This window comes from Oryctolagus cuniculus, chromosome 12 (genome assembly GCF_051225735.1).
Source record: "Oryctolagus cuniculus isolate XC-2025 breed Fujian yellow rabbit chromosome 12, ASM5122573v1, whole genome shotgun sequence".
Taxonomy (NCBI): domain Eukaryota; kingdom Metazoa; phylum Chordata; class Mammalia; order Lagomorpha; family Leporidae; genus Oryctolagus; species Oryctolagus cuniculus.
Window position 1 is genome coordinate 65,862,407 of NC_142878.1, and position 15,267 is coordinate 65,877,673.

At 44.0% G+C, this 15,267-nt stretch overlaps 1 protein-coding gene across 19 annotated transcripts in view; it reads left to right on the top strand.

Annotated features, from left to right (window-relative positions):
• STARD9 (StAR related lipid transfer domain containing 9) overlaps positions 1 to 15,267 on the top strand; it is a 135,884-nt gene that overhangs the window by 116,500 nt on the left and 4,117 nt on the right. The gene's annotated exons all lie outside the window — the stretch shown is intronic.

Consider the following 15,267-nt stretch of genomic DNA (forward strand, 5'->3'; position numbering starts at 1 on the left):
CATGCTTTCGTCTACTAATTTGCTCCCCCAGATGCCATGTCTGCAACAGATGGGGCTGGGCCAGGTCAAACCCAGGAGCCCAGAACTCTCTCTGGGTCTCCCATTTGGGTGACAGGGGCCCAAGTATGCAGGAAGTGAGGTCGCCAGAACTGGAACTGGTACTCTGAGATGCAGGTATCCCAAGCAGCAGCTTAACTTGCTATGCCACAACACCTGACCCAGTTTGGTGCCTTTCTAATCCACCTGATTGTGTTAATTTCCAAAGGTGGTTGAAAGTGGTAGAGGGGGGCGGGGAAAGCCATTGTAATCCATAAACTGTACTTTGGAAATTTATATTTATTAAATGAAAGAAAAAAAAAAGTAGAGGAGCGGTGCTATGGCGTAGTGGATAAAGCCGCCACCTGAGGTGCCAGCATCCCATATGGGTGCTGGTTCTAGTCCCGGCTGCTCTGCTTCCAATGCAGCTCTCTGCTATGGCCTGGGAAAGCAGTAGAAGATGGCCCAAGTCCTTGGGCCCCTGCACCCATGTAGGAGACCTGGAGGAAGCTCCTGGCTCCTGGCTTCGGATCAGCACAGCTCTGGCTGTTGCAGCCACCTGGGGAGTGAACCAGTGGATAGAAGACCTTTCTCTCTCTGCCTCTCCTTCTTTCTCTGTGTAAGTCTGACTTTCAAATAAATAAATCTTGGCCAGCGCCGCTGTTCACTTGGCTAATCTGCCGCCTGCGGTGCCGGCACACCGGGTTCTAGTCCCGGTTGGGGCGCTGGATTCTGTCCCGGTTGCTTCTCTTCCAGTCCAGCTCTCTGCTGTGGCCCGGGAAGGCAGTGGAGGATGGCCCAACTGCTTGGCCCTGCACCCGCATGGGAGACCAGGAGGAAGCACCTGGCTCCTGGCTTCGGCTTGGAGCAGTGCTGGCCATAGCAGCCATTTGGGGGGGTGAACCAACGGAAGGAAGACCTTTCTCTCCATCTCTCTTTCTCACTGTCTAACTCTGTCAAAAAAAAAAAAAAAAAAAAAAAAAAAAAAAAAAGAATCTCTAAGACTTGGTGACAGGCTGGACATCATTAGAAGAAGGGAGAGGGAAAAGCACACGCTTTGGAGCAAAAAAATGGTAACGTTAACAATATTAAGAAACATTGGTGAAGAACCAGGTCTTGTGTGGGAGATCAGAAGTGTGATTTCTGCCTACTGGGTTGAAGATACCTATGGGAAAGCCAGGTGTAGCGGTTGGAATCAGGTTGGCAGATGGGAACAGATCCAGAGCATAGAAGTGTGAGATCTGACTGGGGACAAGCGTTCGAAACTCATTTTATCCATAAGACTTTACATAGTGAAACACACGCACACGCACACACTGGCATGTGTCACACAGCATCAGGTACACCTGTGAGTCTCCTGTTTGCCTTCCCCATAAGTGGGCACCCACCTCAGTTTTGTGTTCATTTCTGGAGCTGCCCTGTGCATCTCTAAGAACGTGCTCAGCTTGTTGTAAGGCACACGAATGGAAGCATCTGGGTCCACTTTGTCACTTTGTTTCTTTTAAAAATATTTCAAAAGGTTTACTTAGATAATTGAAAGGCCGAGCATCAGAGAGAGGGAAAGACAGAGACAGGTCTTCCATCCGTTTATTCATCCCTCAAAAGTCTCATGGCTGGAGGAGGCCAAAGCCAGAAGTTCCATCCAGGTCTCCTCTGTGGTGGCACGCGCACAAGAACTGGAGCCATCATCCGCTCTCTTCCCAGGCACGTTAGCAGGGAGCTGCATAGGGAGCTGAAGAGCTGAGACTCCAACCAGCACTCTAGTATGGGGTGCTGGTGTTGCAAGCCGTGGCAAAACTCACTGTAGCACAGTGCTAGTCTCCGTCCCTTCAAAATATCTTCTGGATATCATTGCATATCAGTAAGTCTAGTGCTGACTCATTCTTTTTAACAGCTGAGTACTATGTTTTTCACTTTTCTTGCATGTATAAAGTATGATGTTTTATATATTAAAGTTATTATATAGTCAAAAAGACAAAAATATGTCCATATATAAAGGGGTGTAGAGAAATACTCATCTTTGCCCTCCCCCGCACCATCTACCTACTCATTCTCCCCACCGAAGGAAAGCAATGTTGGGATTTTTTGTTTTATTTTTAAAAACTTTTAATTTTTTTAAAGATTTATTTATTTATTTGAAAGAGTTACACAGAGGAGAGGCAGAGAGAGAGAGAGAGAGAGGTCTTCCATCTGATGGTTCACTCCCAGATGGCTGCAACGGCTGGAGTTGTGCTGACCCAAAGCTAGGAGCCATGAGTTTCTTCTGGGTCTCTGACATGGGTGCAGGGGCCCAAGGACCTGGGCCATCTTCTACTGCTTTCCCAGGCCACAGCAGAGAGCTGGATGTGAAGTGGAACAGCCAGGACTTGAACCGGTGCCCATATGGGATGCTGGCACTTCAGGCCGGGTGTTAACCTGCTGCGCCACAGGTCTCCATCTAGGTCTCCCATGTGGGTGGCAGGGGCCTAAGTACTTGGGTTGTCTTCTGTTGCTTTCTCAAACATTAGCAGGGAGCTGGATTGGAAGTGGAGTAGCCAGGACTTGAACTGGTGCTCATATGGGTGGCAGCATTACAGGCAGAGGCTTAACCCACTGCACCATAATGCCAGCCTTTGTGTTTTTAATTTTTTTAAAAAAATTATTTTGAGAGGCAAAGAGACAGCTCCCATCTGCTGGCTCACTTCCCACACGTCCTAAATGGCTGGGGCTAGGCCAGGCTGAAGCTAGGAACAAGGAATTCAATCCACATCCTTCACGTGGGTGGCAGGAACCCAACCACGTAAGCCCACCACCTGCTGCCCCCGCGTCTGCACCGGCAGGAAGCTGGAGTCAGAGCTGTGCTTCAGATCCGGTACCCCAGTGTGGGACGTGGGCGTCCCGGCTGGCATCGTAACTGCTAGGACAAACACGCACCTCGCAGTGGTGTTGTGGCGTTTTTACACATGCAAAGTACAGCATATTGTGGTACTGTTCTAAGCCTGATATATTTTCCACATTTCCCCCCCAGGAACCTTTTATTTAAGGGATACAAACTTCATGCTCTCATAAATACAACTTTAGAAATATAGTGATTCTTTCCACCGTACCCACCCTCCCACTCACACTCCCAACCCTTTTCCCCCCTCTCTCTCCTATTGTCATTCTTATTTTTTACTAAGATCTCTTTTCAGTTAACGTCATACACATATGATTAACTCTATACTAAGTAAAGATTTCATTAAATTGTATGAAAAAGTAAACTTTCCCCTGGGGGCCAGTGCTGTGGCACAGCGGGTTAACACCCTGGCCTGAAGTGCCGGCATCCCATATGGGCGCTGGTTCTAGTCCCAGCTGCTCCACTTCCAATCCGGCTCTCTGCTATGGCCTGGGATAGCAGTAGAAGATGGCCCAGGTGATTGGCAAGGATGTGGGGGACCCAGAAGAAGCTCCTGGCTTCAGATCAGCACAGCTCCAGCCATTGCAGCCAATTGGGGAGTGAACCATCGGATGGAAGACCTCTCTCTCTCTCTCTCTCTCTGCCTCTCCTCTCTATGTGTAACTCTCTCAAGTAAATAAATAAATAAATATTAATAAAAAAAGAAAACTGTTCCCCAACAGTGGAGACAAGGGCTGTTCAAGTCATTGCATCTCAGTGTTAATTTCACTTCTGTAGATTACCTTTTAGGTGCTGTGTTAGTTATCACAGATCAGGGACAACACATGGTATTTGTCCTTTTGGCACTGGCTTATTTCACTGAGTGTGACATTTTCCAGTTTCATCCATTTTGTTGCAAAATACAGAATTTCATTTTTTTAACTGCTGTGTATTGTTCTGTGGTGTGCATATCCCATTATTTCTTTACACAGTCTTCAGTTGACGGGCATTTGGGTTGATTCCATATCTTAGCTGTTGAGAATTGAGCTGCAACCAACATGGGGGTACAGATAACTCTTTCATAAGCTGCCTGCATTTCCTTTGGGTAAATTCTCAGAAGTGGGATGGCTGGTTTATATGGTAGGTCTGTATTTAGATTTCTGAGGTATCTTCATACTGCCTTCCACAGTGGCTGCACCAGGTCACATTCCCACCAGCAGTGGATTATTGTACCTTTTCCCCCACATCCTCGCCAGCATTTGTTGTTTGTTGATTTCTGTATGTAAGCTATTCTCACCGGAGTGAGGTGACCTCATTGTGGTTTTGATTTGCATTTCCCTGATGGCTAGTGATCCTGAGCATTTTCTCATGTGTTTGTTGGCCATTTGGATTTCCTTTTTTGAAAAATACCTGTTGCATTGTTTTCTAGCACAACTTTAAGGAAGTTCTATCTCCTTCCATTTCTTTTATTTATTAATTTTTTTAGTTTTTCAGTTTAATGTTTTTAAATTTAGATTCAGACATTTTATTCTGTGGGTTATAATTTAATACTATGCTACCATTATTTCATTTTTCAGATTACTCCAGTTTAATTATTTGGAGTTATTTCAGTTTAGATCCTGTGCCCCATCCTTTTTTTATCACTTCCTTAATTTAATTCATTTATGTTTTGTTGTTATTATTCATCGACTTTTAGTGGATTCACAGAGTTGTACATCCATCACAACAGTGAATTTTATTTATTTATTTTATTTGATAGGCAGAGCACTGGGGTGGGGGAGGGAGCACACTCCTATCACTCCCCAAATGCCGGCTGGGCCAGGCTGAAGTCAGGAGCCAGGAACTCAATTTAGGTCTCCCATCTGAATGTTGGGGACCCAACTACTTGATCTGTCACACGCCCTGCTGCTTCCCAGGGTGCATATTAACAGAAAGCTGACATCAGAGTGGAGTCAGGACTCGAACTCGGGCACTCCAGCATCAGTGTGAGTGTCCCTTTAACTGCTAGACCAAACACCTGCCTCACAAGAGTGAGTTTTAAGACATTTCCTTATGCCGAACTCCATGCTGTTAGCTACCACTCTCCAAACGCCACTTCCTCTTAGCTCTAGGCAACCATTAATCAGTTTTCTCTATGGATTTGCCTTCTTTGAACACTCATATAAATGGAGCCATACAATATGTAATCCTCTGTGACTGGCAGCTTTCCTTTAGCGTGTTTTCAAGAACTGTAGTAAGTTTCCTGGGCATGGTGTCACCGATGAGCACGCCCAGGTGGCTTAAACAGAATTGTATTCTCTCAGTCCCAGAGGCTGGAAGCCCACAATAATGGTGTCAGCAGGGCCGCACTGCCTCAGAATGCCCCCACAGGAGACAAAGTCTGTTCTGTGATGTCTGAGCTTCTGGTGGTTGCCAGCAATCCTTGGTATTCTTAGACCTGTAGCTACATTACTACTGGCCCTGCCTCTGTCTGCACATGGCGTTCTCCCTGTGTATGTCCATGACTCTATTTTTTAAAGATGTATTTGAAAGGCAGAGTTAGAGAGGGAAGAAAGGAGAGAGAGACAGAGATAGACCGATCTTTGATCTTCTGGCTCACTTCCCAGATGGCCAGGGCTGGGAGAGGCTGAAGCCAGGAGCTTCATGTGGGTCTCTCCCATGGGTTCAGGGGCCCAAGCAGTTGGGCCATTCTCTATTGCTTTCCCAGGCACATTAGCAAGGAGTTGGATCCAAAGTGGAGCAGCTGGGACTTGAACTGGTGCCCATATGGCGTGCTGGCATTGCAGGCAGTGGCTTAACTTGCTGCGCCACACTCCGGCCCCTTGTGACCCTGCGTCTTCACATGGCCTTCATACAAGGATACCTGTTGTTGGATTTAGGACCCACTCTAATCCAGTATGATCTCATCTTAATTTGATTACTTCTGCAAAGATTGTAGTTTCGAATAAGATCAGATTCACAGATACCAGGGCTTAGAACTTCATTGTGTCCTTTGGAGGTGGTAATTCAGCCCACAATAGGTGGTCATTCATGTTGTAGCATATATCAGAACTTAATCCCTTTTTTATGGCCACATAATATGACTTGGCTACATTTTAATCATCCGTTCATCAGCTGATGGGCATTTGGGCAGTTTGAGCTTTTGCTTGTTATGAAGAACGCTACCATGGACAGTTCCATACAAGTTTGTGTGTAGACACGCATTTTTGTTCCTCTTGGGTGTGCATCTAGAGTTGGAACTGCTAGACTTTTGCAAGGTAGCTGCACTCTTTTTCCATCCCCACCAGTAGATGTCTTTATCTCCTCACTAACGCTTGATATTATAGTTGCCTCTCCATATCCACAGATTTTTTAAGAAACCTTTTATCTCATGAGTACAAATTTCATAAGTACAACTTTAGGAATATAGAGATTCTTCCCACCACCCCTCCTACCCCACTTCTCCTTGCTCTCTATTCCCAGTTGCCATTAAATTTGTTTTCAATTGACTTTATACACAGAAGACCAACTCTACACTAAGATTTCAACAATTTGCACACACACACACACACAAAATATAAAAACTGAGAACAAGTTTTACAGTTTATTCTCATAATATAACTCATTGAGGACAGAGGTCCTGCATGGGAAGTAAGTGCACAGTGACTCCTGTTGTTAATTTAACAATTTGCACTCTTATGCATGACGTCAGTGATCACCCAAGGCTCTTGACATGAGCTGCTTAGGCTATGGAAGCCTTTTGAATCCACGAACTCCATCAGTATTTGGACAAGGCCATAAGCTAAGTAGAAGTTCTCTCCTCCCTTTAGAGAAAAGAATATCCTTTGATGGCCATTTCTTTCCACTGGGGTCTCACTGAGATCCTTCATGTAGGATTTTTTTTTTCCCCACAGTGTTTTAGCTTTCCATGCCTGAAATGCCCTCATGGGCTTTTCAGCCAGACCAGAATGCCTTAAGGGCTGATTCTGAAGTCAGAATGCTGTTTATAGTAATTGTCATTCTGAGTTTGCTGTGTGGGCTGCTTCCCATGGAGGAACATTATCTCCTTTTTAATTCTATTCATTGTTATTTCCAGACACTTGGACTTATTTATGTGATCTCTTTAACACTTAATCCTATCTATATGATCAATTTAACACTTAATATGATTGCTTTAACACTTAAGATGGCATTATTACCACCCAGCTTAATGGGATTTGGAGTCCCATGGTAAGTTTTTAGCTGTACCTTTAGAAATATGTCTGTAGGAATGTATGCGTTCCAACTCTTATTTTTTATTGAGATCTAGCTCTTATTCCCATTCTTACTTTTTACTGAGATCTATTTTCACTTGACTTTATACACACATGATTAATTCTATATTAAGTAAAGAGTTCAACCAATGATATTAAGAAGAAAGAGAAAAAAAACTTTTCCTCGACAGTCAAGACAAGGGCTGTTCAAGTCATTGCTTCTCAAAGTGTCAGTTTTACTTCAACAGGCTTCTGTTTAGGTGCTGTGTTATCACAGATCAGGGAGAACATATGGTGTTTGTCCCTTTAGGACTGGCTTCTTTCACAGAGTATGACGTTTTCCAGCTTCATCCACTTTGTTGCAAGTGACCAGATTTCACTTTTTTTTAAACTGCTGTGTAGTATTCCATAGAGTTCATATCCCATAATTTCTTTATCCAGTCTTCAGTTGATGGGCATTTAGATTGATTCCACGTCTTAGCTATTGTGAATTGAGCTGCAATAAACATGAAGATTCAGATAACTCTTTTATTCACTGATTTCATTTCCCTTGGGTAAATTCCCAGGAGTGGGATGGCTGGGTCATATGGCAAGTCTATATTCAGATTTCCGAGGAATCTCCAAACTGTCTTCCATAGTGGCTTTACCAGTTTACGTTCCCACCAACAATGGATTAGTGTACCTTTTTCCCCACATCCTCGACAGCATTTATTGTTTGTTGATTTCTGTATGAAGGCCACTCTAACTGGAGTGAGGTAAAACCTCATTGTGGTTTTGATTTGCATTTCCTTGACGGCTAGTGATCATGAGCATTTTTTCATGTGTCTGTTGGCCATTTGGATTTCCTCTTTTGAAAAATGTCTGTTTAAGTCCTTGGCCCATTTCCTAACTGGGTTGTTTGTTTTATTGTTGTGGAGTTTCCCGATCTCTTATATATTCTGGTTATTAATCCTTCATCAGTTGCATAGTTTATAAATAATTTCCCCCATTCTGTCGGTTGCCTCTTCACTTTCCTGGCTGTTTGTTTTGCAGTACAGAAGCTACTCAATTTGATGTAATCCCATTTGTTAATTTTAGCTTTTATTGCCTATGCCTCCGGGGTCTTTTCCAGGAACTCTTTGCCTGTGCCAATATCTTGCAGGGTTTCCCCAATGCTCTCTAATAATTTGATGGCATCAGGTCATAAATTTAATCTTTAATCCATGTTGAGTGGATTTTCATGTAAGGTGTAAGGTAGGGGTCTTGCTTCATACTTCTGCATGTAGAAATCCAGTTTTCCCAGCACTATTTGATGAACAGACTGTCCTTGCTCCAGGGATTGGTTTTAGCTCCTTGTCGAATGTAAGTTGGTTGTAGATGCTTGGATTGATTTCTGGCATTTCTCTTCTGTTCCGTTGGTCTCTCCATCTGTTTTTGTACCAGTACCAGGGTATTTTGGTTGTAACTGCCTTGTAGGATGTCTTGAAATCTCGTATTGTGGTGCCTCTGGCTTTGTTTTTATTGTACAAGATTGCTTTAGCTATTCAAGGTCTCCTGTGTTTCCAATGAGTTTCAGCATCATTTTTTCTGGATCTGAGAAGAATGTCTTTGGAATTTTGATTGGTATCGCCTTGAATCTATAAATTTAGGAAGAATGGACATTTTGATGATTTTGTTCTTCCAATCCATGAACATGGAAATTTTTTCAATTTTTTTGTGTCTTCTATTTCTTTAATGTTTTGTAATTTTCATTGTAGAGATCTTTGAAATCCTTGGTTAAATTTATTCCAAGTTATTTGATTTTTTTTTCTTGTAGCTATTGTGAATGGGATTGATCTTAGCAGTTCTTTCTCAGCCGTGACATTGTATGTGTATACCAAGGCTGTTGATTTTTGTGTATTGATTTTATATCCTGCTACTTTACCAAACTCTTCTATGAGTCGTTTGGATCCCCTATATATAGAATCATGTCATCTGCAAATAGGGATAGTTTGACTTCCTCTTTTCCTATTTGAATCCCTTTGATTTTTTTTTTCCTTGCCTAATGACTGGGTAAAGCTTCCAAGACTTTATTGAGTAGTAATGGTGAGCGTGGGCATCCTTGTCTGGTTCTGGATCTCAGTTGGAATGCTTCCAACTTATCCGCCATTCAATAGGAAGCTGGCCATGAGTTTGTCATAAATTGCCTTGATTGTGTTGAGGAATATTCCTTCTAAACCCAATTTGCTTAGAGTTTTCATCATGAAATGCTGTTGTATTTTGTCAAATGCTTCCTATGCATCTATTGAGATAATCATATCCACAGGTTCTGAATCCAAAGACTGGACCAGCTGTGAATTGCATATATTTGTGTGTGTGTGTGTGGTGGGATTGCCTCTATACTGAACATGTACATTTTTTCCCTTACGGTATTCTCTAAGCAGTACAGTAGAGCAACTATTTATACAGCAGTTACATCACACCGACTAGGTAATATAAATAATCTAGAGATGGCTAATGGATGTAGCGTAGTGCTTCAGTTGCTGTTTGGGAAGCCTGCATCCCACATTGCAGTGCATGGCTCGGGTCCCAGCTGCTCTGCTTCAGATCTAACTTCCTGCTGGCCTGTGCTGGGGAGGCAGCAGGTGCTGGCTCAAGTGCTTAGGTCACTGCTACCCAAGTGGGAGTTACAGATGAGGTTCCAGGCTCCCTACTTGGGCCTGGGCCAGCTTTCGCTGTTTTGGGTATTTGGGGAATGAAGTAGTAGATGGAGGATTTCTCTTGATCTTTCTCTTTCTGCCTTTCAAATAAAATTTTTAAAAAAGTTGAGATTTTGACCGAGATTTCATATTTGTAAAAAAGATGTATTTATTTGAAAGGCAGTTACAGAGAAATGAAGACAGAGAGAGAGGTATCTTCCATCTACTGGTTCACTCCCAAATGGTTCACTCCAGCAATGGCTGGAACTGAGCTGATCTGAAGCCAGGAGCTTCTGAGTCTCCCACGTGGGTGCAGGGATCCAAGCACTTGGGCCATCCTCCGCTGCTTTCCCAGGTGCATTAGCAGGGAGCTGCATTGGAAGTAGAGCAGCCGGGACTCAAACTGGCTCCCATATGGAATGTCGGTGCTGCAAGCCGGGGCTTTAACCCACTGCACCACAGAGGTGGCCCCTGGGATTTCCTTTACTTACTTTCTTTTTTTTTTTAAGATTTAAATTTATTTGAAAGTCAAGAGTTACACAGAGAGAAGGAGAGGCAGAGAGAGAGAGTCTTCCATCCACTAGTTCACTCCCCTGTTGGCCACAATGGTCAGAGCTGTGCAGATCCGAAGCCAGGAGCTTCTTCCAGGCCTCCCATGTGGGTGCAGGGGCCCAAGGTCTTGGGCCATCTTCTACAGCTTTCCCAGGCCATAGCAGAGAGCTAGATCAGAAGTGGAGCAGCTGGGACTCGAACTGGCATCCATATGGGATACCGGCACTGCAGGCGGCAGCTTTACTCGCTACACCACAGCGCCAGCCCCTTTCCCCTGGGATTTCACTGAGCCTGTCCATCAGTTGGGGAGCGTGTAACAGTGTTACATCTGCTCAGATCTTCTGTTTCTTCTTGAGTCGGTTACAGGAATTGGCCCCTCTCATCTACATACCTAATTTGCTGGATAGTTGTTCATAGCATTAACTCACTTACTTGTACTCCTTTCACTGATGTATTTAAAGCTAAAACTTAGCCTGAGTTTGCTCCAGCTGTGCCTCATAGGCTGTGATACACTTTTTAATTGTTGTAGTAATTTTGGAATTATATTTTGTGTTTCTTCCTTGATCCAGTTGTTAAGAGCTTCCTAAGGGCCTTTTTCCAATAACTTTGTTATTAATTTTTTTTAAACTTTTATTTAATGCATATAATTTTCCAAAGTACGACTTATGGATTACAATGGCTTCCCCCCCATACCGTCCCTCCCACCCACAACCCTCCCCTTTCCCACTCCCTCTCCCCTTCCATTCACATCAAGATTCGTTTTCGATTATCTTAATATACAGAAGATCAGCTTAGTATACATTAAGTATGGATTTCAACAGTTTGCTCCCACACAGAAACATAAAGTGAAAAATAATAGATGATTTTTTTTAAATGATGATGAAATCAGAGCAGACCTATTGTCATGTTTAATCCCAGTGAGAGTCAAGTTGGGAATTGATAATTTCTTTTCTTTTTTTTTTTTTTTTTACAGAGGATCAGTTTAGTATGCATTAAGTAAGGATTTCAACAGTTTGCACCCCCATAGAAACACAAAGTGAAATATATTGTTTGAGTACTCATTATAGCATTAAATCTCAATGTACAGCACATTAAGGATAGAGATCCTACATGAGGAGTAAGTGCACAGTGACTCCTGTTGTTGACTTTACCAATTGACACTCCTGTCTATGGCATCAGTAATCTCCCTATGCTCCAGTCATGAGTTTCCAAGGCTATGGAAGCCCTCTGAGTTCTCCGACTCTTATCTTGTTTAGACAAGGTCATAGTCAAAGTGGAGGTTCTCTCCTCCCTTCAGAGAAAGGTACCTCCTTCTTTGAAGACCGGTTCTTTCCACTGGGATCTCACTCGCAGAGATCTTTTGCCAGAGTGTCTTGGCTTTCCATGCCTGAAATACTCTCATGAGCTTTTCAGCCAGATCCGAATGCCTTTAGGGCTGATTCTGAGGCCAGAGTGCTATTTAGGACGTCTGCCATTCTATGAGTCTGCTGAGTATCTCACTTCCCATGTTGGATCACTCTCCCCTTTATTTACTCCATCAGTTAGCGTTAGCAGGTACTAGACTTGTCTATGTGCTCCCTTTGACTCCCAGTCCCTTCACCATGACCAACTGTGAACTGAAACTGATCACCTGGAACAGTGAGATGGCATTGGTACATGCCACCTTGATGGGATTGAATTGGAATCCCCTGGTATGCTTCCAACTCCACCACTTGGGGCAAGTCAGCCTGAGCATGTCCCAAATTATACATCTCTTCCCTCTCCCATTCCCACCACCATGTTCAACAGGGATCACATTTCAGTTAATTTTCAACACTTAAGAATAACTGTGCATCAATTACAGATCTAAACCAGTCATATTAAGTAGAACAGATAAAAAAACTACTAAGAGGGATAATGTATTTAGTTGTTCATTAACAGTCAGGGCTATGCTGATCAAGCCACCATTTCCCATAGTGTCCACCTCACTCCAACAGGTTTCCCTCTTGGTGTTCAGTCAGTCGTCACCGATCAGGGAGAACATATGGTATTTGTCCCTTTGGGACTGGCTTATTTCACTCAGCATGATGTGTTCCAGATTCCTCCATTTTGTTGCAAATGACTGGATTTCGTTGTTTCTTACTGCGGTATAGTATTCTAAAGAGTACATATCCCATAATTTCTTTATCCAGTCTATCGTTGATGGGCATTTAGGTTGGTTCCAGGTCTTAGCTATTGTGAATTGAGCTGCAATAAACATTAGGGTGCAGACCTCTTTTTTATTTGCCAATTTAAATTCCTTTGGGTAAATTCCAAGGAGTGGGATGGCTGGGTCGAACGGTAGGGTTATCTTCAGGTTTCTGAGGAATCTCCAGACTGACTTCCATAGTGGCTTGACCAGCTTGCATTCCCACCAACAGTGGGTTAGTGTCCCTTTTTCCCCACATCCTCGCCAGCATCTGTTGTTGGTAGATTTCTGCATGTGAGCCATTCTAACCGGGGTGAGGTGAAACCTCATTGTGGTTTTGATTTGCATTTCCCTGATTGCTAATGACCTTGAACATTTTTTCATGTGCCTGTTGGCCATTTGGATTTCCTCTTTTGAAAAATGTCTATTGAGGTCCTTGGCCCATCTCTTAAGTGGGTTGTTGGTTTTGTTTTTGTGGAGTTTCTTGATCTCTTTGTAGATTCTGGTTATTAACCCTTTATCTGTTGCATAGTTTGCAAATATTTTTTCCCATTCTGACGGTTGTTATTAATAACTTTGTTATTAATTTTTAATTTGTATGTTATGCAGTATGTGTGCTTTCAGAGAAAGTATGATTTCTATTTTTTATATTGTCCTGAACAGTCTATAGGCACTTAAAAACTTGTTGTTTTGTCATTACCTGGGCTGTTTTCTCTGCTTTGGGGTTGTATACCTGTCTTCTTTCTGATGTTTTGGAGGGCTTTTTAAAAAATTATTTTTATGATCACTTTTTAAAGTCTTTACAATAATATAACAGTATCTTTTTTTTTTTTTTAAGATCTATTTTGTTTGAAAGACAGAGTTAGAGAGGTAGAGACAGAGAGGTCTTCCATCCTCTGGTTCACTCCCCAAATGGCCGCAACGGCCCAGCTGTGCTTATCTGAAGCCAGGAGCTTCTTCCGGGTCTCCCACGTGGGTGCAGGGGTCCAAGGACTTTTTGGGCCATCTTCTCCTTCTTTCTCAGGCCACAGCAGAGGGCTAGATTGGAAGAGGAGCAGCTGGGACTAGAACCGATGCCCATGTGGGGTGCTGGCGCTTCAGGCCAGGGCTTTAACCTGTTGTGCCATAGCGCCGGCCCCCAGTATCTTTCAATTTGTAATTTTCTCCTTGTGACTGACAGTGAATGTCTTTTCAGATTTTTAAGAGCCCCCCCACCTTTTTTTCTTTTTTCTTTGCTCTCAGTGCTAGTGTATGTACTGTGTCCATTTCTCTGTTGGGTGGCTCTTTCATTTTTGGGGGCCTTTTGGATATTAAAAAATCCTTTTTTGGGCATTTGAGATGCTATTTTTTTCACATTTCATATTTGCTTTTTATGTTATTATGTGGCAATTTAAACTTTTATGTTGAGGCTGGCACTGTGGCTCACTTGGTTAATCCTCCGCCTGTGGCGCCGGCACACCGGGTTCTAGTCCCGGTCGGGGTGTCGGATTCTGTCCCGGTTGCCCCTCTTCCAGGCCAGCTCTCCGCTGTGGCCCGGGAGTGCAGTGAAGGATGGCCCAAGTGCTTGGGCCCTGCACCTGCATGGGAGACCAGGAGAAGCACCTGGCTCCTGGCTTCGGATCGGCGCAGCGCACCGGCCGTAGCAGCCATTTGGGGGGTGAACCAACGGAAGGAAGACCTTTTTTTCTGTCTCTCTCTCACTGTCTAACTCTGTCAAATAGAATAAAAAAATAAAATAAAACTTTTATGTTGTCTAATTTGTATTAAATTGCTCTTTCCTGGTTTCTGGATTTTTGTACCCTAAACAGAAAGGCATTTTCTCACCATGAGAGTTTTTTTTTAAGATTTATTTATTTATTTGAAAGGCAAAGTTAGAGGGGGAGATGGAGAGAGAGAGAGATGAAGATACATCTTCCATCCACTGGTTCACTCTCCAGTTGGCTGCAATAGCCTGGAACTCCACCAGGTTCCCATGTGGGTGGCAGGGGCCCAGCAGTCGGCCATCCTCTGCTGTTCTCCCAGGCACATTAGCAGGGAGCTGGATTGGAAGTGGATTTGCTGAGCCTCCAACTGATGCTCCAGTGGCATGCTGTGGCCCCTGTGAGATTTATAATTATATTTTCTTGTAATAATGTAATTGTCCCTCCCCATAATAACTTAAAAGATTTATTTCAAAAGCAGAGTTACAATGAGGCAGATGCAGAGAGGTCTTCCATCTGTGCCCAGATGGGCACAATGGCTGGAGCTGGGCCGATCGAAAGCCAGGAGCCAGGTGCTTCTTCCAGGTCTCCCAGTTGAGTGCAGGGCCCAAGCACTTGGGCCATCCTCTGTTGCTTTCCCAGGCCACAGCAGAGAGCTGGATCGGAAGTGGAGCGGCCAGAAAAACTGGCACCCATGTGAGATGCTGGCGCCATGGGTAGAGGCTTAGCCTAGTACACCACGGCTCCAGCCCTGGGGTAAACTTTTTAAAATCTTTGCATATATTTTCGTATTATGCATTTTCTGTGAACTTTTCAGACTCCCTCCTGTTAGAGTGACAAAATAGGGCCTTGGCTGAGTCTCCAGAGTCCCCATCGCCAGCTGATGGTGTGTGTGGGGGGGAGGGGGGCTGAGGCGAAGGCTGCCGAGACCGAGGAAGAGGAGGGCTGGCCGGTGCTCGCGGACACGGTGGCACAGACCTCACCGGCCTTGCTGGCTGCTCTCTGGAGGGCCGGGGGCGAGTGCCGCTGGGTGGGGCAGATGGGACACTCGGGGAGTTTCTCTCTGAAG